Below are 18281 nucleotides of genomic sequence, written 5' to 3'. Positions count from 1 at the left end.
AGTGAGGCCACCTTGAGTCCTATGGCTGCACGAGTGAAGTCAGACAACAGGAGGTGGAGCAGAGATGAACCATCCCAGCCAAACCATGCCTATCCAACCCATACAATCACAAACAAATAAAATGGTTGTTATTTTAAGCCATTAAAATTTGGGATAGTTAGGGCCCGGAGCGGTGGCTCATGCCTATAATCCCAGCACTTTGGGAGGCCGAGGCAGGCAGATCACCTGAAGTCAGGAGTTTGAGACCAGCCTGGCCGACATGGCAAAACCATGTCTCTACTAAAAATATGAAAATTAGCTGGGCATGGTGGCATGCGCCTGTAATCCCAGCTACTCAGGAGGCTGAGGCAGGAGAATCGCTTGAATCTGGGATGTGGAGGTTGCAGTGAGCTGAGATCACACCATTGCACTGCAGCCTGCATAACAAGAGAAAAACTCTGTCTCAAAAAAAAAAAAAAAAAAAAAGACAGTTTGTAATGCAACACTAGATAACTGATACAGGTGGAGTAAGAAAAGGGTATTCAGGTGAGAGAGAATGGTTTAAACAATGGCATGATGACAGAAAAATACAATTTTGATATAGGTGAGTAATTCTGATTGGGAAAACCTTTAAGAACATAGAGAAAATGAAAAGATAATGCAAGAAAGGTGGGTTGGGGTTAAATTGCAGAGAGCTTTCATTGTAGTAAATTTTTATTAAGCATTTACTATGTGTCAAATACTCAGTTCTTTTCATGAATTAACTACACAATCTTCACATAGCCCTATGAGTGGGTTATTCTATTATTATCCCCCATTTTACAAAATGGACACTGAGGCTCACAGGTTAAATTACTTGAAAAAAATTACATAGTGGTGAGACTGGGATTTGAACACAGGCAATCTAACTTCAGAGCCTGTGTTCATAACCTCTACAGAAGACTGACTAAACCAAGGAATCGGAACCTTCGTGATGAACAGTGGAATTATTTTAAGCTAGGGAGTGGCATGACCAAAAAAGCACTTTAGAAAGACTAAGCTGGCAGTTACAGATAGAATCTGGAAGCTGAGAGAATAGTTAGGGTGCTATTGGAGTGGTAAGAGTTTGAACTGACTTGAAAAAATGGAAGAGGGGTGACTCAGAGGGACTTTGGGGAAAAAAATTAAAAACTACTAACAGCACCTAAGGAATGGCTGGAAATGGGATGAATAAAAAAAAGAAAAGGGGCTGGGTGCAGTGGCTCACACCTGTAATCCCAGCACTTTGGGAGGCTGAGGCGGGTGGATTGCCTGAGGTCAGGAGTTCGAGACCAGTCTGGCCAACATGGTGAAATCCCCTCTCTACTAAAAATACAAAAAATTAGCCACGCATGGTGGTGCATGCCTGTAATCCTACCTACTTGGGAGGCTGAGGAAGGATAATCACTTGAACCCGGGAGACAGAGGTTGCAGTGAGCTGAGATCATGCCACTGTACTCCAGCCTGGGTGACAAGAGTGACACTCTGTCTCAAAAAGAAAGGAAGGAGGGAAGGAAGGAAGGAAGGTAGGAAGGAAGGAAGGAAGGAAGGAAGGAAGGAAGGAAGGAAGGAAGGAAGGAAGGAAAAAGAAGGAAAGAGAAAGAAAGAAAGAAAGAAAGATAGAAAGAAAGAAAAAAAGAAAGAAAGAAAGAAAGAAAGAAAGAAAGAAAGAAAGAAAGAAAGAAAGAAAGAAAAGAAAAGAAAAGAAAGAAAGAATTCATTCCCATCTTTGTGCTTTGGTGACTGAGATGGAAGTCATGTCTGTAAAACACACGGAACACAGGAGGAAGAACTGGTTTGGGGATGAAGATAATAAGTGGGTTTGACTTGTTAGGTGGGAGGTGATGGTGGGATATTAAGTGGAGGTGTCTGCCAGGCACTTGGAGATAGATGAGTGGTACCTTGGGATGGTGGCCAAGGCCATCTGTAGATATGGGCTTAGAATTCATCCAGAACTAAGCAAAGTTACATACATTTAAGGTATGTCAGTTAGGCATCCTAGGTTGCTAGCAACAGAAACTGAATCTGGCTAACAAGTAGAAAAGTCTCACAGAAACAGAGTTCACTGTGGACCTCTGCTCAGATGGAACAGGGTCTAGGGCAGCTCTGAGGTCCAGATAAGAAGAACTTACAAATTCATCATTCATCAAGCTGAGATAAGTCAGCTGCAACTACTTTTTCATTCTTTTCAAGATTCACAGAACTGGGAGGGAATCCAGTGAGCTTGGTCATACGCCCATCCCTTGGCTAGTGAAAGTAAGGATACCTTGATTTCCTTCCCAACAAAATGCTGCATAAAACAGAAGAGGTGTTTCCACTATCAAAAGGCGAGGAGGGGAACAGGTGTTAGTGGCCACAGATAAATCAATGTTCATTCCATTGGGAGAGTGGAGAAAAGAGGAGGGAGCTGAGGACAGTCAACTGCATGGTGCCCACCTGTTGGAAGATTTGATGAAAAAAGGATAAAGGCAAGTTAAGGCATCGGAAGAGAGAAAATAGGCAAAGGAGTTTCCAAAAAATGGGCACACATATGAGGGTGAAATCATGCCAAGGACTCAAAGGTGATAAAGAATGTTGAAAAACTACTGGGGTTGCCATTGGAAGCTATTGGTAACATTAGGGAGAGAAGGAGCGCCCAAGGAAGTGAGGAAGAAAAGGAGGGGAGCCCGATGATGGGGTGAGAAGATAGACCGAAGAGACTCATGGAAAAAGGGAGGCAGCATCTATTGTTTGGTGGTACAAGGAAGGAGAAGAGCTAGGCTGTTGATTGAAGGGGTCAGTATCACAACGACTCTCAGAACCTGGCTGTTACATCCTATTTGGTCACATATAAGTAGAAAATAATACCTAGCCCAGCACTTAGTAATGTCTTTTCTCTGAAGGTCTTGGTGAAAACTAGTGACGACAATAGCAAAGTGCAAATTGATGCTCTGGTTTAATCTGTTTCAGAAGTTACAGGAAGAGGAAATTGAATTTATTTTAAAGCCAACTTTAAAGGGAAATAAAAAGATAAATGCCTTTTCTAAGCTAAAAAAAAAAAAAAAAAAACCCAAAGCAATGCAACAGTTTCAGAAACTAATTGTATAAGTGTACTGTTATTACCAGTCTCTTTTCCCCTGGTTGAAACAATCTTCCATAACAACATTTGCAACTATAATATTGTGTAACAAGCACTGTTACGGTGTAATGTCTTTTAAATAGGGGTTAGATAGGAGAGAAGTGAGTATCCATTATCTTATTATCATAACATCTGTCAGTCTTCCAGACAAAACACCATCATCCCACTGGGAGCTAAGGACCGTTTTTACTTAAACACAAGGTCATACTGTTTGGGTGCATGGGAGAGCAGTGGAGGTGGGGTGGGGGATTTTCATTTATTCCAAGGCACTCAACACTGGACTTCTTCCAAGAGAGGAAACAAGACTAAATAGATCATTTGTTTTATTCTGTTTGGGCATTTCTTGCGTTTCTCCCAACTGTGGCTTATGGACACAAAGCCAAACTCAGAGCCTAGCTGGAGCTGGCTAAACTCCAGGTCAAAGGAATAAACAATTTGAAGCTCTATTTGCGGATTAAGGCAAGCCACACAATTGCAGGACAAAATGAAATTTCGCTGTGAATGTGAAGTCGCAAAGAAACAGCCAGGTAGAAGTGTTAAATGATTTGGATTTCTCAAACAAAACTGAGGTAGAGGTAGGAAGGAAATGTGGATTGGAAGTACACATCTATGAGAAATGCATCTCAAAAAGGGTCAAATATTGGAGAATACTGGAGGAGGAACCTGCTGCTTGTGGGGACCAACTGAGGTAGGAACACAACATCTTTGGAACAGCCCCTCATGGTGGGTGTCAAAGAGCCTGGCCATTTGAGTGTCATGGAAAGTGTAGCTTGGGTCATTACTTCTGTCTCCTCTTGCTGGCATCAGGAAGGCCAGCCAACACCAGCCATGCACACTCAGTAACAAGTATAGTTGGTATTCCCAGCATATCCCACTGGCAGAATGGGTCTTTGTCTTGAATCACTTTCCTTTGGGAGACCTCATCGTCGGCTTCATCGCATGTCTAGCGAGAGAGAAAGGAACATTAGTGGCTAGGCTTACTTTAGCATATTAGTTAGCACTGCATCCGGTCTGATTTCAGAATTGACAAGTCATGTACAGTATTGCTCAAAATGTTCCTTCGACAGTACAGGAAAGAATGGGGAAGTGAACGTCAGTCATTAAAGTGTAACCCAAAGAGGTAAGTCCTAAGGACTTCTAACGTCTTTCATAGATGAAGAATTTGGACCCTATTTACACTCTAATTGGGAAAGCAAAAAAGGGGTTTTTTTTTTTTTTCCTTGAAAAACATTGGCTCCTTCAAGACAAGAGACTGAAACTCTTCAAAATAGTTATTTTGTGCATTTCTCTCACTGGTTTAACTTTTGAGTAACTTTAGTAAAAATTTAAAGTTACACATAATTAACCAAAGCCTGTGAGATAGGAATCAATGTATCAATGTTAATATCCTGATTGTGATATTATACAATGGTTTTGCAAAGTGTTACCATTGAGGAAGACTTGGCAAAGTGTAAAAGAGACCTCTCTGAATCATTTCTTAACAACTGCATGCCAGCCTACAATTACCTCTATTACAAATTTTAATTTAGAAACGTGATTGAGACAGAAATGGATGCAGGGATTCTGGTACATTTTCATAATAATCTGGCTTCATCCACATTTCCCAGTTATTTCTCCAGTAGTTTCTTGAATGACTCCCTTCCATCTGGAAGAAGATACTCCCAGCTTTTCAAACACACTGAGCGAGCTCATTCACACCTGTGGGCTTTCCCCCCTCCTTCGAATTGTTCCCAGCTCCAGCCCACCCCGCCGCCCTGACTGGACCAAGCACAATACTGTCACTGGAACAGTTCTTAGCATGTCTAAAAGTCACTTGGCTAGTAGTTCATCCACTCGTCAACAAAATTTATTGAGTAACTGCTATATGTGTGGTATGGTTCTAGGCACTAGGCATAGAGTGAGTTGGAAAAAATATTGAAATTAGTTTCTCTTCCCTGGTCTCTGGGAGTATATTCCAATGAGAGAGAGTAGAAGAAAACTAGCAAGAAACAAGGTAAAAAAAAAAAAAATCAATTCATGATGAGGGTTATGAAGGAAGTCATAGGTTAGAGGGGATAAAGCGACTTTATCTCAAGTGGTCAGGGAAGGCTTCCTAGGGGGGAGGACGTTTGAGTTGTGACCTCAAGTGTAAGGATGCAGACAGACATAGAAGATCCTGGGACAAAAAGCATTTCAGGCACAGATAATAAGAAAGTTGCCCTGTAACTGAATATAAATATTTGGTATGACTGTAAAATAATTAAACAGATGCTCATTTTGTAGACTGTTTGCTCCTTATTTTAGGACCCAGCCTCCCATAGCCTGTTTCCCTCTATGAGAGACTGAGAACACCGTTAGGCTGGTCCAGATTTTCCACTTTTCAGAGCAACCCCTTCCCCAACACACACGTGCACACTCTAGCACGGCCACCTACATGCCAAGGGGTGACTGCAGGCTGATCTTCCAAGTGGCTCTCATCAGTAGCTGTACCCTTAATTCAGGGCTGTGTATAGGAAGATTTACATTTCTTCCTCGCTGTTGGGGCCGTCTGCCTGCTAGCGAGGATTCTACACTAACGGCAACATAAATTACTGTCATTAAAGTTGGGTCCTTGGGTCCCCAGAAACCTAACTAGACGCAAAGGAGGAACCAACTAAGAGAGATCCAGGTAACAGAGCCCGGAGCGGGACGGTCATTTGTTGCAGGCCCCTGGGGTATGCGCCTGTCTATCGCGCACCGGGTCCCAGCAGCTGTGGTTACCGGCTGAGAAGGGCTGGGTTCCCAGGACGCTCATGCTGTCACCATAGCCAGGAATCCAGTTTTCTGGATCCCCTCGTCTGTATTTGCCTAAGGCGACCTGCCGCCGCTCCTCCGTCCCCTAGGCTGGGAGAAGTCAGCTCTAGGACACCCTGCAAAACGCCTTGAGGGGTTAATCTGCCCCTTCCCGGCCGCGTCCTGGCACCGTTTTCCCCATCACCCGGAGGAGTGAGCGCTGTCTCAGGGCGCCCTCTGTCTCTTCCAGGGGGTAGCCAAGACGACATGCCCTGCGTCTCAGGGACGCGGTACGAGCCCCGGTATCCCCCACGCCACCTCACACACCCCCATCCGGGAGACCCACGTGCAGCTGGGCCCGGGCTGGCGCCGCACCTCGGGGTCTGCGCGTCTCCCCGGCGCGTTCCGGTCGCAGCCCCACGACAGGAACCCCTGGGGGGGGCGGCATCCGAGAGGTCGCAGGCGGAGAGGGGGTGTCCTGGAGGCCGGGCGCGGGGACGCTGCGGCCCGCGGCCACACAAAGGAGGCGGCGGGAAGGCGGGGCGAGGCGGGCCGGGGGCGGGGGCGGCAGGAAGGGGCGGGGGCCCGCGCGGCGCCGCCGATAAAGCCCCCGCCGCCGCGGCAGCCAGCTTGCGCTGTGGGGCTGCCCGGGCTGCGCGGCGTCTGCAGGCGCCACCGCTGCCTCTTTCCGGCTGTGACCCTCCTCGCCGCCGCCGCTTCGCTCCGTCCTCCGACTCCTCGCGCCGCCGAGACCAGGCTCCCGCTCCGGTTGCGGCCGCACCACCCTCCGCGGCCGCCCCCTGGGGATCCAGCGAGCGCGGTGAGTACAGGCTGCGCGGTGAGTCCCGGGCGCGGCCGGCGCTGCCCTCGGCGGGGGACGCTCCCCGGGGCTCCGCGCGGCGCCGGCCCCGCGCCCCGACCTTGCGCCCGGCCGGGAAGCTGCGGGGCCAGTGGGACCCTGGGGCGCAGACGTCGGGGAGCAGAGAACTTTCTCAGCCTCCCGCGGGCCGCCTTGGCCGGGGCTGGGAGCGCGCCCGGCATCCCGGTCCCGCCCGCGGGGAGCCCCGAGCGGGACCCGGGCAGGGCAAGGCGGGGCCGCCCCTGGGTGGCGTCCAGTGGTACCCGCAGCTGGGAGCCCCGGGGCCGGCGTGGCTCCTGCCCGGCCATCCGAGCCGGCCCTGACCCTGAACCTGAGGTTTCCAGCTGCTCTCCGGTGTCCCCTACCCCGGACTTAGGCTGCGCGCCGCCGGTTGGGGAGAGACTGGCGCACTCTTACTTGTTACCTCTGCCTGTGCAGGGGGAGGTGACGCGCGGTGTGGGGAAAGCCTTTAACTTGGCCTCTGGCAGCCGATTTAACCCGAGCGAGCAGGTCTTTGCTATTTTCATCATCTGTAGAAACGGGAGTTGCGAGGCGGATGAGTGACTGCAGGTAAAGTGAAAGTACGGTACTCAGAAATTCTGGAAGGAATTAGGCATTTAATGTGTCCACAAACTGAGCGGGGAAGGAAGGCTTCTATTACATAAGACAGCACTCCACCTTCAGGTATTATGGAAGATGCTATTGAAGGTTTTAGTGTTTTAATGAACGAAACACATTCTTTGTATGTGTGTCTCTGGAGAAATCTCGAATGCTGCTGCCTTGCTTTGACTACTTTGCAGGGGACGTTCTTATATTTAGCATCAGCATAAAAAGGTGTTCGAAGGTGTGACTTTCTCTTTCAAGGCAAGAAGCCGTTTACTTGTCTGAACTGTTGTGGAACAATATATGTGATAATTGTGTACTTTGAAGATTTTATATCAAGACTTGAGCACAGATAACTGGAAGAAATGTCAACATTGCTAATTTGTATATCCTAAACCACACTTCAAAAATTGAAGGCAGTTTCAACACTGTCTGAAGGTCTAAATCAGTAATTATTTGCTATTTGCAGTATTTCAATAGAAAAATTTTTGGCTATGCAAATGAAGGTACTAACCTGAGTAATCTAAGGTTTCTTTTAACCCCCAAATTTTGATTCTTTGTTAATGTTTGAAAATATCCTACCATGCAGGGCAGTTACTGAAGGTCATGAAAATGTCATCGTGTTTCATTCTAAAAACAAAAATGAATCTATGCAGAAAATTTCCGTGTTCCATGAACTTCATATTAGTTTAATTTTAAAATTACTGTCTCCAAAAGAAACGAATTTTCACTTCCACACAAGGGTGATTAAATATCAGTCAGAGATTGTTTGAGGTGGTAGAGTTGGAAGTGAGGTGGTGACCTGGCCACGTCCCTGGGTGCATCTCCGCCTTGCTGTCCTCTTCCAGCCAGTTCTTTTCCCATCCCATGGGGACTTTGGCTTTTGGGCTATTTCTCCTCCTCTAGACCTAAAGTCCATGTGGGGGGACGCTCTAGATGCGCACTTCCTTGACCGTCTCAAATCCAGTGTCTTCCATGTACTCCAGCTACTAAGTCCTCTAAGTACCTCCAAGTCTTGCCCTCTCTTGAGATGCTCAACTTCTGAAAACTCTTAGTGCCTCCATCCCGCAAGCTCCTTCCTTCCGGGTTGCAAACCGGACTCCCACTGCAATCTTCAATGCAAGCGATCTCCAATCCTTTTCCTCCTGCGGGTTTGGCAGGTGACTTTGTAGCCCATTCTACCAGGAAAATAGAGGTCATAAGGATCTCCTCACGTCCTCCCCCATCTCCCCTGTACAGACTTTTCTGTGTTTACTCAGTCATCCAATAAATCTTCTTAAGCATCTACTGTATCTGGGTACTTTGCTGGATACTCATAGGTGGTAAATAGAGCAGATCCTTGCTCGCTTGAAACTGTCATTCTTGTGGGAGAAAACCAACTAAAAGCAAACATAATATATTGTAAAATGTATGATAAATGAATAGGGTAGAATTATAAAGAAAAATCAAGTTAGACTGAGAACTTAGAGAAATTTAGAGAGATGGCCTCCTTGGGGCAGTGACTAATGTCTCCAGCTGTGTCCTGAATCCCAACTCCCAGTGCCTCTCTCTCCTTGTGAATGTTACTCCCTTTTCTTACTTTTATCTTCAGTCTCTCCCTGTGAGCTTTTTTCTTTTTTAGTAGTATTTTAAGAATGCCTTAACCTCCCTTGTCCCTGCATCCTCAGCTCACCTGTAATGACCACCACGTCTCTCCAGGCTTCTTAAACTGGTCTCCCCTTCCTGTTCAGCTCTTTGCAAGCTGGCCAGAGTCTCCTCAAAGTTCAAGGTCCGTGACTTCCTGAACAAGCAACCTTTTTTTTTTTTTTAATTTTTATTATTATGCTTTAAGCTCTGGGGTACATGTGCAGAACGTGCAGGTTTGTTACATAGGTATACACGTGCCGTGGTGGTTTGCTGCACCCATCAACCCATCACATTAGATATTTCTCCTAATGTTATCCCTCCCCTACCTCACTCCCCGCCCCCCACCGCAGGCCCCAGTGTGTGATGTTTCCCTCCCTGTGTCCATGTGTTCTCATCTGAACAAGCAATCTTATGGATACCCACTAGGCTTCTCCGTGGCGTTTGATGAGGTTCTTCTATTCCTTTCTGATGTTTTTTTTTTTTTTTTCACCGCTGGTTGCCACCTTCTGGTTTTCCTTATTCCTCCCTGGCATCTCTGCTACCTCTTGGGGTTACCCAGGGTTCGCTGTCATCCCTTTTGTGCTCTGTGTATTTGGGTGAACCATGTTCCCACAGCTTCAACTCTCACCAATATGAAGTGAGTCCCAGATTGGCATGTAAGCTAGCTTGAGCATGCTCCTGTGTTCCAATCAGTTACCTGCAGTCTGGTGCGCTTACCCATGCCCTTTAGGCCAAAAAAAACCCCAAAATAAATCCAAAATTGATTTTAGTTTTCACCACCCACCCCATATCTGCTTCATTGTTAGCCAAGATTTGTCCCTGTTTTTTTTGGCAGTGGTTCCACCGTTCATGGAGGTGTTGGAGCAGGGGCCTCACAGTGATGCCGGGCTCCCGCACTGCCCACATCCAGGCAGTCACCAGATCCTGTTGCTTCTCCATGCTGTGAAATTCCACAAAGGTCTGCTCTAGTCACGCTGGCCTTGCCTTGCTTTAGAGCCCAAAAGTGGCAAAATGGTGGCCGGTGTGCCACTTCTAGCAGTAGGCAGCAGTGTTGTTGGCTTGAACAAAGTATATACAACTTGAGTTAATATTTAGAAATCTGGAGATGTCACTTGAATGTATAGCTTCTCCTAAAAGCTAGAAGACCTGGATGAGGCAGTGCGCGGTGGCTCACACCTGTAATCCCAGCACTGTGGGAGGCTGAAGCAGGCGGATCACTTGAGGTCAGGAGTTCAAGACCAGCCTGATCAACATGGTGAAACCGCGTCTCTACTAAAAATACAAAAATTAGCTGCGCCTGTAATTCCAGCTACTCGGGAGGCTGAGGCAGGAGAATCGCTTGAACCCGGGAGGCAGAGGTTGCAGTGAGCTGAGATGGCGCCACTGTACTCCAGCCTGGCGGCAGAGTGAGACTGTCTCAAAAACAAAAACAAAAACAAAACAGAAAAAACCTGGAATAGGAGGCTTACATTCCCATGTGGCAACACTCAGCTGCTGCTGGGTTTCCAGTGCCTGAATACACTGGACGTCGGTTGCTTTCTGGTTCCCCCGGACCTGTGACCCTTGCTTATAGTAACGTTCTGGCTCCCATGGGCTTCAGAGCTAGAGACCCTAGGCTGAGACGATCATCGACAGCCTGGGAATGCCTAGTGCTTACCGCACAGTGTCGTGTACCTCATGTTGCATCCCTTCTAACTCTCTTCCATGTTATTGCTGGTGTGACTTTCCTCCTGCTGCCCCAAATCCAAGTCTTCTTGGGTCCCTCCTAATAAAATTCAATGGCCTCCCTCTTGATCTGGGCTTAAACCCCTGACTCTAAAGGAGTGGCCATGTCATATCACAAGTTGGGTATCTCAGATTGAAAGATGAGCTTTCTGCTATCTTTATACAGTGTTGTACCTGAGTTTCTGAAGATGCTTTTGAGCTTTTGTAGGGTAGTTAATACAGAGTTCTAGTGTTGATGGCAGTCCTCTGTTTACAAACCATTTCTACAAACCTGACTACTGCCCCACTTCCTCGCAGCCCCCCTGGGTGGAGATAGGGCAGGGTCGATTCTATATCCCAAACAGCAGTGGGGAGTCTGTAAATACGGAGGCATAGGCCACCAGGGAGTCCCCCACCCTTGGAACATAGAGAACCTTGTTTTACATGTGGTACCCAGAGTCATACAGTGTGTTCCCAAGGTCATTTAGATGCCTTAGGGCAGAGTCTTGACCCAGAACTCAGTTCCTGTCAGCATGCAGCCAGGGAACTTTCCACAGTGCTCCATGGGCTCACCAGGCTGCTGGCCATTTGTAATGACCCAACAGAGTCAAAGCTTTCTTCACTCCCTTCCCATCTCCCTGCCTTGTCCCCTGCCTGAAACATTCTTTTCTTGCAAAACTGAACCTCCTGTAAACTCCACTGGTACTGCCCAGTGCTTTTCTGCCTTTGCTCCTTCTGTACCTCTGCCTGGAATTCCCCTTCTCCTCCTGTGTTCATTGTCTGGCTGATTTCTCCTTTTTCAAGACTCAGGTTCAAAAAGGCCTTGCTGGCAGTCACCACCCCAGCCCTCTGTGGCACATGTGCAGTGTACACACACATCACCCCTTCCCGTGCCTACCTCAATGATGGCAGTTTTTTGTATTGTAGCAACATGCCCTATCCAGTAGACTCTAAGCTCCAGAAAGACGTGCCTGTGTTTTAGTTTTATTTGCACCAGCAGTGGTGTGTGGCCTAAAGGCAATTAACAGATGTCTGAACTAAACCATATTCATATTTTTTGTAAATTTACTGCATGCTTTATGGAAGAGTGTTTGTATTCCAGACTCAAAGGGGACCTCTCTCTGCCAGACCTCCAGCCCTCATTTTGGTACTAGCAAATTTAATATATATCCTCAGACATTTTAAATTTTTGATTAACCTTGTCTTTTGAGATAAAACATTACTTAGAGAAAAGTGGAAGTCTAATACAGAAGCACTTCTGTGCATGTGTTGACTTCAGTTATCCTCATCTGAACCTCCCTTTGGCATGGTTCTGCCCTCCTTGAGGTCTGTTGGCTGGGCTGCATTCTGCATTTCGTGGTTACAGGGTAGGAGAATGCATTTTGGTTTATTTCTATTAACCTTGGTGATGGTGATATATGACCTCTTGGTGACTTTTTTTTTTTGCCATGGAACTTTTTTGGCTGATATCGTCAATCAAATTTGGTAGAAAGAGCAGGCTGGGAGAGGGTATGGGCTGCACCACCAATAGAGTGTGTAGGTTACCATCTAGAACTCAGTTTCCTTGTCTATATAATGGGTATATTGAAATAAATGATCTAAAAGGTGTCTTATTTTTAAAACCTATAAATTCTTGACTCACTTTCCTTTTGATGCGGCTTTCTCATAAATGTCAAGTCTAGATAAAATTTTTTCATAAATGCATTATCCTGTGCTCATATACCTTAAAGTTCTTGTCTCTCACTTTTTTAAGCCTATAAAATCATTCAGCATTATATTCAGAAACAGCATCATGGGCCAACATGAAGATTTAGTTTGTATTCCCACTTAGAGCATTTATAAAAATTTTAAATAAATTAGGTCCCATATACTTGAATCTTGTCAACCTGTTCTCCACACATAAATGTGCCCATCTTCTCTTTTCAAACCATCTTTCCTCATGAGTAGATTGCATGCCTAATCTGAAAACCAGTGTTGGGTTTTTAAAAAATACCCTTAGGTACAGAATGGAGTCAAATGCAATAAACTACATCTTTAGGTTATCTCTTGTCTCCAAGTTCCCAATTTAAGAATACTGAAAGATTAGTACAATTTCATTTCTCTTTTGAGAAATACCACCTCCCATCCAACAGGCCAAGTCTATTTCTACAGTCAGTGAGTCTTGCCTTTATTCTGCTGTTAGATTTCTAGGTCTGGATGTAAGCCCAGTCCAGGGAAGTCGGCATCCCTTCTGGGATTCTTTCTTTGCATGAGGATGGCCACTGAGCCCAAGCAATCCTCTATTTGTAATTCCACTTGTATGTTTTGACAAACATGTCCTAGGATTCCTCCAAAGGTTGGGGTGGACACCCTAGTTTAAGATTAGATTAGGAACACCCAGGCTTTTGCCACAGTTTGACCTAAGACATTATCCTTTGCTTCAGAAGATCATTTGAGAATTGGAATTTACATCCATTGTGCCTTTCCATTTTTCTTACTTAATTCTTTGAAGAATAATATGAGGAGACTTTAATGTAAAAGAAAAAAATCCCATCAAGCGTCAGAAAGGGTTTCCTGTTACGGCTGCAAATCTTGGTAAACGCACTTTGTTTTTGTAAACCATGCCCCACCCCCAACCCCTAGTGAGAACTCTGGTAACCTGGGGAATTTCTCTTGAGAGCATACCAAAAATAGCATCAGTGCCTTCTCTTACCCCTACCCCAACTTTCACCCTCCATGTAGTGCCAGCAAATGTAGCTATAGAAAAAATAACCACTTGTTTTTATCCTAAGTTTTTATGGGCCAAATCTTGAAGGTGGCTGTGGGTATGTGAAAGAGTTTAATGCCAAATACAAAGCCCACTCGGAAATGAATAAGGTGACGACAAATGAAAATGGATGTTTCTTTCTTCCTTTCGGGAAAGTGCTATGTAAATAAAGGCAGTGTTTGCTTCCTCTACTAAAATTTATTTCTTCAGTTTTTAAATAAGAAATCCACTCAAGAAGTTATTCTTACTGAGGATTTGGTCACTGTTAAGATTATAGGAACTATTAACTACTGCATTATCTTTTGCTTACAAGAGCACAAACCCAAATCAAAATAACTCAGAAACAAGGCGGAGAGCTGTTGGCTGACACTGCCCACTCAAGCATGGGAGAGGTGACTCTGGCCCTGAAGATGACTGGAACCAAAGACTGAGGACTTGGAGGCTTTCTTCTCACTCTCCTTGCCTCTCATCTCTGCTTCTGTCTGCTGATTGTGGTTGTCCTCTCCGGGACCATGACTGTAGGTAGCTCCAGGCTTACCTCCCTACAGCCTCCTAAGTGAGGAGGAAAGAGGGGCTTTTCAGCCAGTTCCAGCTCGGCGGGGCCGGGTGGGGGGGAAAATCCTAGGGAGGAATTCTGATTGGCTCAGTTTCAGTCACATGCTCTTCCCTGTATCAATGGCTGTGGGCAGAGGAGTGAGGTCCTATGATTGGCTGATGCTAAGTCACATGGTCACATGCTCTTCCCTATACCAATGGCTGTGGGCAGAGGAGTGAGGTCCTATGATTGGCTGATGCTAAGTCACATGGTCACATGCCCTTCCCTGTACCAATGGCTGTGGGCAGAGGAGGGAGGTTCTATGATTGGCTGAATCCCGAGTCACGTGGTCAATCCTTGGTTAGAAGGGAAGGGAGTGTGGAGAGGACCCTGCTGCCTGGCGTACCCCAGCTGCCTTTCCTTCTGTTTTCCCCCCAACGGAGGCTCTATGTGGTCTCCTAGAGCCTCGTGCCTGCCTCTCGGCTAGATGCTGATATCATTCCCACTCATGTAGTTGGGAAGGAAGGGTGTGGCGTAGATAAAGGGTCCACGGTCACACAGTGCGTGGGGGTCACACAGCCTGTATGCCAAAGTCGCGCACCCTGTATATATGTAGGGTCGCACAGCCTTTATGTGTCAGTGCCAGAGCCTGGATCCGGATCTGTAGATGTGTGAACTGTGAGCTGATATCATGGATTTTCAAAGATTTACATCCCATCAATGTTTATACCGTCTTGAAAAGAAATTCGTGTCAAAGCACACTCCTTTCAAGACTACCTCCTCGCCGTGCTGCGTGATAGCCCTAGTAGCACAACCAAAACTCATGATACAGAAAGAGGCCAGTATCTCTGTGGTACGTTTGAATCATGGTTTTATGCCTTTGGCCCCCTAGTTCCTTCCTTAGACACTTGTTTTTTTCTGGGACTGAAATCTAAAATTAGTACTGACCTTTGGATTGAGAAGGTGGAGAGATTTACAGAGTCCAAGCGAATAACTTAAGGTGAGCTGGATAAAACTCAGCAGAACCACAGAACAAGTGTGCCATGACTTTTCAAAGATGACTAATTGAACTCTGTTTGCGATTTAACTTCTTTTTCTAAGGTTTATAGTTACCTTTATTTCAAAATTTGTCATTTTAAAATATGTGTTTCCTCCTTTTCCTCCACTGTATAGTAATTAAGAGTGTGGAGGATTTGGAGGCCAACGGGCTTTGGTTTGAATCTAGAGGCTACATGTTGGAGGCCATGAGCCAAAGCCAAATTTCTAAACATCTCCAAGTCCATCCGTGAGTTGAGCCTAAAGGTGTTTAGGCTTAAGGGCCACCCCTTAAGTGTTGTGAGGATGAAGCGGAGAGTATATCTTAGGCGCTAAGCACAGTGGCGGGAATGGAGCTGACTTTCGGGACACGAGGTGGCTGTGGTTGTGGCACTGGGTAATATTTGTCACACGAGTACAGGTGAGCACTTCTCCAAGACTCATGTCTTCCTTGTGTCTTTGACCTGATGAATGAGTGACTTGCTCTGTGTCTTTGCATGCTTTGTTTCCAGACACCTTTCCTGCTGCACTCTCAGTGGGCAGTACTCCCCGATGATCACCTGGTCATCTTTCCTGCCCGCAGGCTTCAGGCTCTTGTGCGTTGGCCATGAAGCAAAGGAAGGCTGTTGCATGAAATAACCTCCTTCTGACTCCACCCTTGCATTTGTGAGATGTAAACAGCAGTGTTACCAAGAGATCTTCCAGGGAGCACGTTGCAGGTAGCCCTGTCATGCTGGCTGCTTTTTTCCATTAGGTTAGTTGTGAATAACGAATAAATGTCTATGCAACGTCAGGCATGCTGGCTCACGCCTGTAATCCCAGCACTTTGGGAGGCTGAGGTGGGCAGATCACTTGAGGCCGGGAATTCAAAAACAGCCTGAACATAGTGAAACCCTGTCTCTACTAAAAATACAAAAAATTAGCTGGGCATGGTGACGCACGCCTGTAATCCCAGCTGCTTGGGAGGCTGAGGCATGAGAATCACTTGAACCCCGGAGGCAGAAGTTGCAGTAAGCGGAATTGTGCCACTGCACTCCAGCCTGGGTAACAGAGGGAGGCTCTGTCTCAAAGTAAAACAAAACAAAAAATGTCTATGCGGTAGGAAAAATAATCTATTTAGTTTAATATTTAGGTCTCTGCAAGGGTAGCATCCAGAGGCTTCTCTTTTCATTCTTGTTTTTCTGACTGTGAAAAAAATCATTCTACTGTGTCCAGTGATGTCCAGATACCAAGAAATAACTATTTTAAACATATGGTGAATATTTTTAAAGCACATGGTGATGGTCATTTAATTAGGATTTGATTCCGTCAATACGCAAAAGAGTTTTAAGAATGTTGGGTTAACCTTAGCAAGCATTCCCAGATAGGAAATGTGTTTTCTGCTACCATTGATAGGATTTTTTAAGGATTTTACTGGCAGTTATCCACTTTGGACTTCATACAGCAGTCTGAGTATATGCCCACACCTGAGTTTTTGCTCTAACAGTGAGATTAGGGGATGCCAGGGAGAATCTGTGTGATGACTTAATTGTAAGGGAGAGCTTTCTTTCTAAAGGTGTGGATTTTTCTCTTTGAAATTTATATACTAAAAGACTCCTATTATCTTATGCCAAACCTGTACTAATTTCTTAATGACATGTTAGTTAAAATAACAATTTGGAGGATTGGCTAAGGATGCCACAGTATTCATAATGAGCCTGTTCTTGTGCAGCAAGGTGGTAAATCATGAATATCAAAGTTCTGATCATACTAATTTGAATTAATTTAGCATAGTGGAAAGTATGAAGACATAGTTTTTCCAATGCATATGTCACTTCTTAGTCTAAAATTTCTATGAGTGGGACAAGTACATTTTTTACATGTGCAGTGGCAAAATTATGCTTGTGTACTGCTCTCTACCTTGTGTTCTGGTTCTGCATGTGTTTTCTCTGCCCTGTTAGGAACCTCCAAGTGGAGTATCTTATTCTTTTGGCCTCCTTCCACCATACCTGGCAGAGAGGAAACCAAAAAGTACTTCCAAGGGGAGAGGGAAGTGGAAAATTATGCATCATCAGTGTGTCAAGTACTGTTAGGCATATTTTATACACGATCCTGTTGAATCCTAACAACGCTTGTAAGGTAGAAATCATTCCTGGTTTATAGGTGAGAAAAATGAGATTCAGGTGTGTAGAACACCCTGCTCCGATTCCCACTGATGGGATATAGACTCCGGGTCTGTGTCTCTCTGTGGCGGACACTTTGGATCCTGAAACACTATCTTCAGTAATGACTGAGGCTAAGCCATGTGGCTGAGCAGTGATGCACGGCCTCACAGATTGAAGGCCAGAGCATTGCTGGGCAGAGGATGAGTTTAGAGGTCAAACAAACTTGGTTTCAAACCCCAGGTCCACACTTAGTAGTGTGTGGCTTTAGGCAAAACACTTCCCTCTCTGTGCTTTATTTCCATAGCTAGACAATAGAGAATGATGAGGATATTACCCTCCTTGCAGAGAAAGATCATAGTGTCCCCAATTAACAAGCAGGGAAATGGGAAATAGGAAATACAGTGACTCAAGTCACTTGGCAAAGGCAGGGCTGTGGCAGGTTGAGAATTCACGTCTTTGACTCCTGTCACCTGTTACCTCTCCAGATGCCAAGTCTGGGTACAGTTTGATGACAGAACTGCCATCACCTGCCACTCACCCTTGATTAGCCCTTAGCGGCCCCCATAACGTGGTGGCTCTTACAACCCGATCCTAGAGTCCCATGGCTGATTCATGCTCTTTTTCTCTATTGTGTCTTCTCTGTATTCACTCCTGTGTTCTCGAGGAAGATTCATTCCAGAGGGTAAAAGAGAGTCCACAAGACTTGTTCTTAATGTATACACCCCACACAGGACAAGAAGGAAGTTGAAGGTGGCATGCTATTGTATTTGGGTGACATGCAGCTGAAAAGCTAGTTTTTGAGCACTTACTCTGTAATAGGTGCTTAGAGGGGCACAGAAGTATCTGCAAAACAGGCCAATCTTTGAGGGGTTTATCTATTTAGGTAGAAAGGGCACATCCATGATACTTAATAACAATTTGAGATAGTCTAGAACAGTGGCATAAGGTGTGGGGGAGGGGGAGGCAATCAGGGAGCATTGTCTGTAGAGGATCTGAAAGCAATAATGAAATTACCTCAGTTTTTTTTATTATCATGGTGATAAAATATTCCTCCACCAGAGCCAACCACTTCCACCACTCCCATCTTGTCCCTAAGTCCTGTACTGGATCAATAATCAGCTGCCAAAATGAGTTGATACCAGTGACATGTTTGGGAGGCCAAG

General features: G+C 45.7%; 1 protein-coding gene across 2 annotated transcripts in view; it reads left to right on the top strand.

Annotated features, from left to right (window-relative positions):
• The first annotated feature begins 6426 nt into the window (after window positions 1-6426).
• SERPINE2 (serpin family E member 2) overlaps window positions 6427-18281 on the top strand; it is a 64136-nt gene continuing 52281 nt past the window's right edge. Inside the window, exon 1 of one of the 2 annotated variants that reach the window (XM_002812926.6) lies at window positions 6427-6686. The gene's annotated coding sequence lies outside the window, so the exon portion shown is untranslated. The remainder of the gene's footprint in view (window positions 6687-18281) is intronic. The other variant, XM_063713068.1, reaches the window with a different exon arrangement.

This window comes from Pongo abelii, chromosome 11 (genome assembly GCF_028885655.2).
Source record: "Pongo abelii isolate AG06213 chromosome 11, NHGRI_mPonAbe1-v2.0_pri, whole genome shotgun sequence".
In the NCBI taxonomy this organism is placed as follows: domain Eukaryota; kingdom Metazoa; phylum Chordata; class Mammalia; order Primates; family Hominidae; genus Pongo; species Pongo abelii.
This window is presented reverse-complemented; position numbering and strand designations above follow the sequence as displayed.